This window comes from Arachis duranensis, chromosome 2 (assembly GCF_000817695.3).
Source record: "Arachis duranensis cultivar V14167 chromosome 2, aradu.V14167.gnm2.J7QH, whole genome shotgun sequence".
Lineage (NCBI taxonomy): Eukaryota > Viridiplantae > Streptophyta > Magnoliopsida > Fabales > Fabaceae > Arachis > Arachis duranensis.
In genome coordinates this window covers 48,623,210-48,623,711 of record NC_029773.3, presented here as the reverse complement: position 1 = coordinate 48,623,711, position 502 = coordinate 48,623,210, and positions in this window count along the sequence as shown.

Below are 502 nucleotides of genomic sequence, written 5' to 3'. Positions count from 1 at the left end.
GGTGCAGAAAGAGGTCACTAAGTTACTAGAGGCTGGGATTATTTATCCTATTTCTGATAGCCCCTGGGTGAGCCTTGTCCACGTTGTCCCTAAGAAGGGAGGCATGACAGTGGTTCATAATGAAAAGAATGAACTCGTTCCTACAAGAACAGTTACAGGGTGGCGTATGTGTGTTGACTACAGAAGGCTCAATACAGTCACCAGAAAGGATCATTTTCCTTTACCATTCATAGACCAGATGCTAGAGAGACTAGCAGGTCATGAATACTACTGCTTTTTGGACGGCTACTCAGGTTACAACCAAATTGCAGTAGATCCTTAGGACCAAGAGAAAATAGCATTTACATGTCCTTCTGGAGTATTTGCCTACAGAAGGATGCCTTTTGGTCTGTGCAATGCACCTGCAACATTTCAGAGGTGCATGCTCTCTATCTTCTCAGATATGGTAGAGAAATTTCTGGAAGTCTTCATGGATGACTTTTCAGTATTTGGAGATTCATTC